Source organism: Triticum urartu, chromosome 6A, assembly GCF_056163025.1.
Source record: "Triticum urartu cultivar PI428250 chromosome 6A, HENAU_Tu73, whole genome shotgun sequence".
NCBI lineage: Eukaryota > Viridiplantae > Streptophyta > Magnoliopsida > Poales > Poaceae > Triticum > Triticum urartu.
The window spans coordinates 582,889,126-582,898,644 of record NC_141878.1 but is presented as its reverse complement, the minus strand read 5'-3'; the positions used below and the strand labels follow the sequence as shown (position 1 = coordinate 582,898,644).

The window sequence follows — 9,519 nt, the reverse complement described above, 5'->3', positions numbered from 1 at the left end:
GTGGAGGTGAGGGTGTCTAGGGTGCCGAGGCAGAGGACATCGGCGCACATGCAGAGAGATGGTTTCGACTACTCTCTAGAGTAGGCATCTGTCCAACAGGATTCTTGTGCACTTTTTTTTTGCGAGGAGGGATATTCTTGTGCACTACAACAATGAGGACACCCCTGAGGAATTTGAGTGTGTGTTTCCCAGCGAAAGGAGCAGGACATTTGGCCAAATGATTGATTTGCTGGGCTAGGACAAAGGCTGATTTTTCTCCAGTTGTGGTCATCGGGCCGGATCCGCCACAATGCATATGGCCACAACGCTCGACGCGGGATAAGCCGATGAAATCTGAAGCTCCCGCGGTGTCGGCTAAGGCGACGGCAGTGTGGCGAAGCTACCGTTGCCGAGGCACGTATCTACCTTAGAGTAATGCCGTTCTCGCTGCTAGTGCCGCCTACCTCCACCGAGTCATCGCCATGGATGGACTTTGCTGCCGCCATCGTCGGTCCTAGGTCAGAGAGAGCGCGGGGAGCGAAGAGAGTGAATGAGTGAGAAAGAAAGAGACCGACTGGGCAATATGGTTCTGACCAGACCAGTCATGGACTCATGGGCAAATGACCGTTAACGGCGCCGCCGTCTCCCCCCTAGCGCACTTGGCCTGACATGTGGGTCATTCATGTCAAAAAGGGTTTAAATTCTAAGCAACCAACCATTTGGGTTATTGGACCACTAAAGTGATAGGTATCAGTCACCATTCAAAAATCTGGTAGTGAAGTACTCCCTCTGTAACGAAATGCAAGAAATTTTTTGTGTGTGTGGCATGGACTCTAAAGACGTAAGTACTAGTTTTATGATATTTATTCAGAAAATTAGAAGGAATTCTTAATTCCCCCAAAAAAAACGTCGATTACAGATCAAGCCATGGGATAGGCGATGCGCACCTGAGAAACCTTTTTTTTTGAGAATATTTTCTCTTTTTTTTTTTTGAGAATCACGCACCTGAGAAACCTGGCTAGTGGAGAAGAGACGAGGAGCAGGTGCCCTGCTGTTGTCCGGTGCGTGAACCCACCGAAGGACTCGTCGAATCCGGCTCATGTCACGTACCGAGACCGTGTCGACCGGTCGGCCAAACGTGCGCTGGGGCGCGGCGCTAACAAGCGCGCGGGCGCTATTCTGGTTCTCCGAGCGGCCGCACGCGAGCAGTTGGATCGCAGGGGGACCGTGGGGACAGTCGACCGGTGGGCCGCTCTCCCCAATTTCCGCTGTCTTCCCACCTACGCCTCCCTCCACCGCCTCCGCCGGCGGCAGATGAAGCCCCGGCCTCCCTATCGCCGGAGGCCGTCCTTCCCCCTCCCCCCGCGGGAGCACCCCGAGGCCGAACCCAAAGCTAAGTGACCTCCACACAAGTACATGACGCATACCTCCCTCTCTCTGAGCTGAGCGAGCCACACGGTGGTGATTTTTTTTCTTGCTGGAATTGCTGCTGGGCGACCGCTACGAGGGCGCCGGACATCGGATCCGGCATTTCCTGCGTCGCCCGCCGCGTGCGCCGCCGGGGCCGTCAAGTACACCGACCGCGGGGAGAGAAGGTAGGCTGCTAGTTTCCTCCTCCACCCCTGTATCACTCTTCGCAACATGGCTGACCAAGCATCGAATGAAATAGTTTATGATGAAAGAATGGCATCAGGATTTATCACATTGTTGCAACAATGATGCGAATTGTAGACTAGACTGTAATTTGCTGATTACTTCATAGTATGGCTTTTCTCTGTAAAAAATTTTTGATAGGTTTTCTGTGCAATATTTTATCTTGTGATTAAGTATACTTATACTATTAACACTTGTTAAGTTATAAGGCGGGTGTTAAAGATCCTAATGACAGCTATAAGTTGCCTCGCAATGCTGTTAAATATCCTACCAGTACTTCATTTTTACTGCCAATATCATAGCAATAGTTGCCTTAAACCTGTGTTAAGTATCCTACAGAACTACTATGTTGCTCTAAACAGTGTTAAATATCATAATAGTACCCGTAACCGTAAGCTGCCTGGCTTAAACTAGTGTCAAATATCCTAACATTATTGATAAGCTGACTTTTGGTTAATACGAGTTAGTGGTTTATAATTCCTTATTGTTGCTGTTGTGATTTACAATGATCTACCAATGTAAATTAAATAACACTGATATCTAGGCTTCCAGATTTTTGGTAATGACTTGGGATGTGTTTGGTTGGAGAGATAAATAAAGATGGGTTGGGATCATTCCGACTTTATGGATTGGATGATCCAGTTTGAGGTTTGGTTCGAGGGGCATAGATGATTGGGATGGGCCAATTGGAATGTTTGATCGATTAATGAACATGACCAGATATACTAGTAGGTTAGAATTGACCACTATTTTGGAAACAAGTTGGTCCAAAACTTGGTAATTTGTGTGTAATTGGTTAGCTGTATATAGTTTTTGCAGCTCGTGCTTCCCTTTGCAAGTCGCTTCTATCTGCTTCTCTGGGATTGTGATAACATACAAGTAGTATGTAATCTTAGGTTGTTAGTACACTTCCGTTTGTCGTTATTCTTTGTAGATTTTATTTATATCTGTATTATTATACATCATACTTTGCTGTTTGACTAGAACAAAATAAGTTGATCTTAGAATAGTTGGAGCATTTTGTTTTTATAATTTTCACAACAGTGCGTGCTTGCATGTAATAAACCTACTGTATGGATTGTATTCAGGGAGGACTTTGGAACTGATGGATGTGGAGGGTATTTTGATAAATATCGGTATGTTGTACTAAATAACAACTTTTGCAAAGAAGTTCTGATTTTGGGTGCATTTTATTGCAAGCACATATGCTTTAAGCTGGAACTATGGAACTATCGTGTAAAATACCACTTCTGCAGTTTTGTAAAATTAAATGGTGCACGACTGGTCCTAATAAATATTTTGTTCATGTACAGTTGTGTATTTCATAATGCTCTAGTGGCCCATTTCTTGAATGGAACACCTACGTTTTTTTGGAACAACATCCATCCGTATGCATTAGCCTATCCTATTTATTAACAGATGTAAGACACAACCTTGCTGCGTCTGGTGTTTATATTATGTACCGTTATTCCTCTTGTAGAGATTTAAGTATCTGACCTCAAATTTGTTGCTACAGTATCATTCAAGATATCATTCATAACCATTTGCTGCAGGTACATATAGTCCTGATATGAACCTATAGTAGCAATTATTTACTGTGGGAACTTCCCCTCAAAAAATAATTTTAATTTCCCAATATTTTGCTCGCAGTCATTCAGAATGGTTAGCGGCTTAGCGCTCTATAGCATCATGGTTCTCATTTTAGCCTTTTGGGCAGCACGGAGCAGCTATATGTCATACATTAGAATTCCTCGACAGAATACTGCATTTTTCAGGAATTAATAGTCCTGTTTATTGACTATCGATCTTATCTGCAGGTCTTCTGTTTGGTAGACACATGGAAAAGCCTGTCTCTCTTGGTCCTGACTCCAGAGAGTTTGCAGCATTGTAAGTGGCTGAGATCATAACCGTAGTTCTTGGTCCACCTGCTCGTTACGAATATAAACTCCAAGTCCTGTACTCCTGTAGGCATTGTGGTGACATTAGCCAACATGAAGTGTGTGCTGCTCTCTGCATTTGTGTTAACCATATAGCTGACTTGAGAAGTAACTTGTTGTTGGTACTCCGTTTGTAGAAGTGGATTAGATAGTATAGCAATAGGCTTTATATTATGATGAACCATAGGTCAGCTCTTGTTTATGTGCATGAACTGACACAAGTGTGATGATAGTCATGCAGTTGTTTCATAGTTTCTCTTGTTTCTGAGAAACTGAGGCCATTTTTGTGCTATGGTGTGCTTATAATTTCCAGGCTTAGTGCAGCCTTTGCACAAGCACCCATCAGGGGCCTTGCCATGGCAGAATGTTTCATCGTACAATAGTAAGGACTTACCCTTCCAAGCATCATGTTCACAAGGCAAATGGTTTTGCTCCTGCTTTATCAATCTGGCCTGGATTGGGTATCTAGTTAGTTTTCGGTACAGCTTTATCTATTGATTAACACAAATCAGGTGAACTAAAATCATTGTGGTGTCACATTGTTATTGTATCTCATACTATTGTAGCGAGAATTCATCTCCAGAAATCCGATTTAGCTGTAGCATTACTTGATTCTTCAGTTTAGTGTCCAGAAGCTTGTAGACATGTAGCCCGGAAGTTCCCAAAAAGAATAAAGCATCATTTTAAGATCATTGTCCCAACATGGCTATTTGGTAAGTGCAAATTAAAAAATTCCCTGCAGTTCTCAAGGCCTTTTTTGCTTACATTATCACTTCTGGTTTAGATGCTTAATCCTAGTGCCACTTAAATTGATGCTTTGTTAGGACGATGATCTTAAAATGATGTACTGAAAGTGTAATCATGCTTCATTTGTGCACTGAAATAGAAGGACTGATCAAAAGCACTCAAGATGGAACTCTCATTTCATGTATATTGTTCTGTCTTTCTTTCTAGTTAGTAGTTAACTGCCATGCCACAATCTTTGTTTTCTGTACACACAGTATATTTATGTTCGCTGAAACATATGATCTCTAGACAAGTCCTTCCAGATATGAAAACATGATCTGTCTGAATTGTTCATGTATGCAAAACGGTTGGAGCTGTATTTTGTGTCCTTCTTGATTTATCTGTCTAGACCTTGAATAGAACACTTTAGGATTTCACTCTTCTGTATGCTGTGTGATGCTAGCGGGATAACTGCATGATGCTGGCAGAACACTATCTATACCAAGTTTTTATGGTCGTGGTGGTACTTCTCTGTGCACCGAACTTAAGTGTATGTAGTGTTGTTTCTTACTTTCTGCAATGTTTATTGAGAGAAGATTAATTCATACTATCCATATGCTTTAAACTGTCATTAATTTGCTCTTGTTTTCTCACAAAATTTTGCAGGTGATGACTAATGCACATTTCCTCCTCAATCTTTAGAACCATCTTTAGAGCTTCCTTCTCAAGCTTGTGAAGCCCTTTGCTTCCGCTTGGCGCACTTTTTAGAGATGCCCTTCAGCAGGCCTCTTGGATCCTGATCTGATGGGGTGTCTATCTGTGGCGGCGGTGCTCTAGTTCGTCGATCTTTGGCAGATAATATCGCAGCAATCCACATCGCCGGCCCCGATAGTTGGACCGCTGGATGCATTTGGTTGGAGAGAAACCGCCGGGGTTTCAAGAACAAAACGCTTCTCCCCCATGGCATATTTGACGAAGTGTATAGTCACTGCCCGGAATGGTAGCCTAAAGGGAGTATTCCCCTAGCGAGTTGAGTGTGTGGTGGTGTGCTTGAGGCTGCTAGCTTGTTGATGCGTGGAGCAGAACTTGTAAATTGAATATTTTTCTATCTTAATACATAGGCATGCAATCTTTATGCGTGTTATCCCAAAAAAAAAGACACATTTTCGAAGCTGTACAGCCTAGACACCGTCGAGATTGTCTCCAGCAAAACAGAATTTGACTTTATTATTGGCAATACTGTGTTTGGACTTTGGAGTAATGGATGATGATTTTGAATGCTCGATACACTACTTTCTTGAACATTTTGTGTTTGGAGCATTGCAAATATGGGCCAGTCTGGTCTGATCTGATTGACAGAAAAGACATAGCAGAGGCCAACCAGCCAGCCGGAAGTACTAGAATCAGCAGCAGTACTATCTCTCTCATTATGATTACACACATGCAAGCCAGGTAGTAAATGAAAGAATGAATGGATCTTGGGCTTCTCAGTAATAAAATGGGATGTGCTGATAGCTCAAGAGCAAAAGGAAACGAAGAATGATCAGGTCAAAACAAGTCTCACTGGACTGGGGGGCATTAAAGCCTCGAATTTAACAGTAGTAGTACTAGTTTCCATGTCGGGGGCATTTCTGCCACGAATGATTGATTGGGGGCATAAAAGCCTCGAATTTAGCAAGTCTGGGGGGCATTCCTGCCACGAATAGCAAGTGCATCAAACAAGACGAAACACCAAGCAAGACACCAGTTTGTGGGCATTACAGCCTGCCAAAACGAGCACAGACTCATTAATATTACTCACTGTCGAGTCTCGGCAAGCTACACTAGGGACTACTCCAGTACTACGGCGTGGAGAAAGATATCTTACCCTGAGTCCATCTGGAGCTGCCTGATCTTCTCAAACAGCTGCCGATCGATCTCCGCACGTTGGTTGTATCTGTCCCAAAGCCCGCCTGTCAGCTCGAACATCTCCTTGCGGAGCTCCGCGAGCCCGTCAGCGCCGCCGGTCGCCCTGCGAGCAGCATGCCAGGACGGTGGATCCATCGGTCAGGACTCAAGAAAGACGAAAAAAGGCATGCATTGCGCGAGCGCGAGGACGAGATGAAGGAGAGGTTAGTTCTAGTTCTTTACCCTGCGCCGCCGCCGGAGTTGGCCACGACGCCTCCGCTCGCCCCCCTGCAATGCAATTGTTCGCGTCAAGCAAGAAAAGGAAAGGCTTTTACTTTGATGCGACAAGGGAACAGGAGGAGTTGGATGGAGAAGGAAGGAAGGACGGGTTGGGTACTTACACTCCTCCCGAACCGGAAACGCCCCCGCCGGTCCCTGCCGCGCCTCGGCTCACGCTCCCCCTGTCACGCGGACGGACACGTTAGAATGAACGGCCCTTTGGCGACGAGACGGCACAACGGATCTTACCCCGAACCACAGTTAGACGCGCCTGTGTCCGCGCCACCGCCTCCGCCAGTCGCCGGCCCGCCTCCTCCTCCGCTGACGCCCCTGTCATGCACGCGGTCATACGCGTTAGGAAAAACTTAGAATCGGTCCTTTGGCGTCGAGAGAGCACAAGAGGAGATGGGACGAGACAGATCTGGCCCCGCCGGAGTTGGCCGCTCCTCCTGTCGCTGGCCCGCTGCCTCCGCTGGTGTTCCCTGCCCCGGTGCCGGTCCCGGTCGTGGACACCCGGCGCGCGCCCCGCGCCCTGAACGAAGAAGATCACCGTGAGCAGAAGAAGAAGAGCAAGAAGAAGAAAAGGAAAGAGGGCAAGCAGCAGACGTACATGCCGATGCGCTTGACGACGTTCCGGAGCGAAGAAGCGGCGGCCATGGTTAGGGCAGAGGAGGTGCGGGTGTGGGTGGGGGTAGGTGGATGGATTGGGATGGGCGAGGGGAGAGGCTGGTGACTGTCTTTATACCCGCGGGGCACCGTCTCCTCTCAAATGATTTGCCTTTAGGTTTTTTTAATTCTATACAGCAAAGTTCCGCTGCTTTCTGTGTGCTTTCTCCATATACGGTTCAGTTTGGGGCAGCTCGCCTTGGATACCTCACCCGCCGCTCGAATCTGAAATCAAACAGTGGTCAAGCTCAAATTTTCGATTCCGTCCATCTCCCTCCTTTTCTTCTCTTTTGGCGGGATGCTAAGCCGCCCAAATTTTGGCTGCGATCCACTCATTTTTCAAACTTTTTTTCTCCACGAGTCGTCTCACGTACCGCGTCAATGGCGCTCCAACTTGTTACCGTGAACAGAATCATTCCATTGATAGGTGGAAAAGAGAGTATAAGGGCGGAGCGCTCCAACTTGAACACCCGTTCAGCGCAGGGCGCCGCCTCTTACGGACACTCCTCATATCCAGCCCAAATCTGAAGTGGGTATGCGAGGTCCAAGCGTGTCCGGGCACGCCCGTCACGTCGGACCAGACAACCCGACTCCACCTCAAGTTGCACCAAATTCCCCCTTAGATCGACCTGCCCAATTCGACCTTGTTCCTCACTTCTCTTCTCCCTCGTCCGGGCCAACCTGCCCCAGATCCGGATCTTACCCCGAACCGGCACAACGGATCTTACGCCGAACCACAGTTGGACGCGCCTGTGTCCGCGCCACCGCCTCCGCCAGTCGCCGGCCCGCCTCCTCCTCCGCTGACGCCCCTGTCATGCACGCGGTCGTATGCGTTAGGAAAAACTTAGAATCGGCCCTTTGGCGTCGAGAGAGCACAAGAGGAGATGGGACGAGAGAGACCTGGCCCCGCCGGAGTTGGCCGCTCCTCCTGTCGCTGGCCCGCTGCCTCCGCTGGTGTTCCCTGCCCCGGTGCCGGTCCCGGTCGTGGACACCCGGCGCGCGCCCCGCGCCCTGAACGAAGATCACCGTGAGCAGAAGAAGAAGAGCAAGAAGAAGAAAAGGAAAGAGGGCAAGCAGCAGACGTACATGCCGATGCGCTTGACGACGTTCCGGAGCGAAGAAGCGGCGGCCATGGTTAGGGCAGAGGAGGTGCGGGTGTGGTTGGGGGTAGGTGGATGGATTGGGATGGGCGAGGGGAGAGGCTGGTGACTGTCTTTATACCCGCGGGGCACCGTCTCCTCTCAAATGATTTGCCTTTAGGTTTTTTTAATTCTATACAGCAAAGTTCCGCTGCTTTCTGTGTGCTTTCTCCATATACGGTTCAGTTTGGGGCAGCTCGCCTTGGATACCTCACCCGCCGCTCGAATCTGAAATCAAACAGTGGTCAAGCTCAAATTTTCGATTCCGTCCATCTCCCTCCTTTTCTTCTCTTTTGGCGGGATGCTAAGCCGCCCAAATTTCGGCTGCGATCCACTCATTTTTCAAACTTTTTTTCTCCATGAGTCGTCTCACGTACCGCGTCAATGGCGCTCCAACTTGTTACCGTGAACAGAATCATTCCATTGATAGGTGGAAAAGAGAGTATAAGGGCGGGACGCTCCAACTTGAACACCCGTTCAGCGCAGGGCGCCGCCTCTTACGGACACTCCTCATATCCAGCCCAAATCTGAAGTGGGTATGCGAGGTCCAAGCGTGTCCGGGCACGCCCGTCACGTCGGACCAGACAACCCGACTCCACCTCAAGTTGCACCAAATTCCCCCTTACATCGACCTGCCAATTCGACCTTGTTCCTCACTTCTCTTCTCCCTCGTCCGGGCCAACCTGCCCCAGATCCGGATCTTACCCCGAACCGGCACAACGGATCTTACCCCGAACCACAGTTGGACGCGCCTGTGTCCGCGCCACCGCCTCCGCCAGTCGCCGGCCCGCCTCCTCCTCCGCTGACGCCCCTGTCATGCACGCGGTCGTACGCGTTAGGAAAAACTTAGAATCGGCCCTTTGGCGTCGAGAGAGCACAAGAGGAGATGGGACGAGACAGACCTGGCCCCGCCGGAGTTGGCCGCTCCTCCTGTCGCTGGCCCGCTGCCTCCGCTGGTGTTCCCTGCCCCGGTGCCGGTCCCGGTCGTGGACACCCGGCGCGCGCCCCGCGCCCTGAACGAAGAAGATCACCGTGAGCAGAAGAAGAAGAGCAAGAAGAAGAAAAGGAAAGAGGGCAAGCAGCAGACGTACATGCCGATGCGCTTGACGACGTTCCGGAGCGAAGAAGCGGCGGCCATGGTTAGGGCAGAGGAGGTGCGGGTGTGGGTGGGGGTAGGTGGATGGATTGGGATGGGCGAGGGGAGAGGCTGGTGACTGTCTTCATACCCGCATGGCACCGTCTCCTCTCAAATG

General features: G+C 48.8%; 1 long non-coding RNA gene across 1 annotated transcript; it reads left to right on the top strand.

Moving 5' to 3' along the window:
- The first annotated feature begins 1,183 nt into the window (after positions 1–1,183).
- On the top strand, positions 1,184–5,573 carry LOC125512985 (uncharacterized). The gene is made up of 5 exons (XR_015607834.1): positions 1,184–1,574; positions 2,721–2,768; positions 3,450–3,519; positions 4,759–4,845; positions 4,962–5,573. It is a non-coding gene; the product is annotated as an uncharacterized LOC125512985 (long non-coding RNA).
- Positions 5,574–9,519: the final 3,946 nt, after the last annotated feature.